Below are 1,512 nucleotides of genomic sequence, written 5' to 3'. Positions count from 1 at the left end.
CACAGCATTTAATCTGTTATTTATGGACTCCCATTTTCGCTGCTAAAAAAAAAGTATCCATAACTCGTAATTTTGAGTTTCGACTTATTAACTGAAAATTTTCGAAATTAATAAATTTTGTTAACTTAAAATTAATTCAAAATTTTGAGAAAAGTAACTCGAAATTTCGAGTTAGCGCTGCCAATCAGTAATCTACGTGAATGATGTAATTTCCTTGTTACCCGGAAGCTGAAGCCCTCAGATACAAATGCTAAGCTACCAGTATTACAGCCAGTCATGAAGCCACAAATTGCTGAGTATTTTCAGCATGACTTCACCAATGATCAAATCCTTGTGTTATTAGCTGAATCACATGGCGTTGCTATCAGCAAACGTACTCTCGAAAGCCCCAGTTTGTTGCGATCCGGTTTTGAGTACGAATTCCTCTGCGGCATATCCTTCTGGGTAACAAGAAAATTACGTCATTCACGTAGATTACTGATTGGCAGAGCTAACTTGAAATTTCGGGTTACTTTTCTCAAAATGTCGAGTTAATGAGTCGAAATTTCAAGTTATGGATACTTTTTTTTTTTAGTGCCGGAAACGGGCTTCCGCAGTTGTTAGACTCAATTGGCTTTTCTCAAAATGTAAAAGAACCCACCCACCACTTTAATCACACTCTAGATCTTGTTTTAAAATATGGCATAGAAACTGAACATTTAACAGTGTTTCCTGAAAACCCTCTCTTGTCTGATCATTTCCTGATAGCATTTACATTTAGAATAATTGATTACATACAGACAATTTAATCTTGTCTGATTATTTTTACATACTGGTGAATATTTTGATTCAAATAAGACAGAACAATAATATGAGTTTTTAAAAAACAGAAAAGAAAAGAATATTCCACAGTATATACTCCATAGTATCAACTGACCATTATGCCACCGCCTTTAAATGATAAGCATTGTGGAGGATCATTAACAATGCTCTATGCCCTTGGTTAATGTGGTACAGAGAATTAAGTTTGTTCTGGGGGTAAAGGCAGGATCCCTTTTGCTTTCTTTTCTTTCCCTGTCGATGAAATCCTAAAATAGAGGATCTCATATATTGGCGTCAGGATTTTACTGTAAAAAAATCCCTGCTGCCGAAACTTCAAAAATCCCAGCCAAATACGTCATGTAAAGTTACTCAATATGTTTTGATCAGACCACTTGTCTGATAATTTTTACATACTGGTCGATATGTGGATTCAAAAGAGGCAGTACAATAATATGAGCAATAACATGAGATTTTATAAAACACAAAAGAAAAGAATATTTATTAGATCCCGTGAACTAATTACTAAACTGCATGGTAAGACATTATTTAAACATGTAAACCTTCATTGATTTTCCAGTGTTTACTTGTTTCTTTAGAGAAGAGATAATATTTATCAGGACTAAACAGTTTCCCAACCTGCTGCTGGGAAATTATGTGTACATGTGTTTGGAAAGAGGATGAATAGTCATTTTGTGGGAGTGCAGGAGGAGG

This window comes from Oreochromis aureus, linkage group 6 (assembly GCF_013358895.1).
Source record: "Oreochromis aureus strain Israel breed Guangdong linkage group 6, ZZ_aureus, whole genome shotgun sequence".
Classification (NCBI taxonomy): domain Eukaryota; kingdom Metazoa; phylum Chordata; class Actinopteri; order Cichliformes; family Cichlidae; genus Oreochromis; species Oreochromis aureus.
This window is presented reverse-complemented; position numbering follows the sequence as displayed.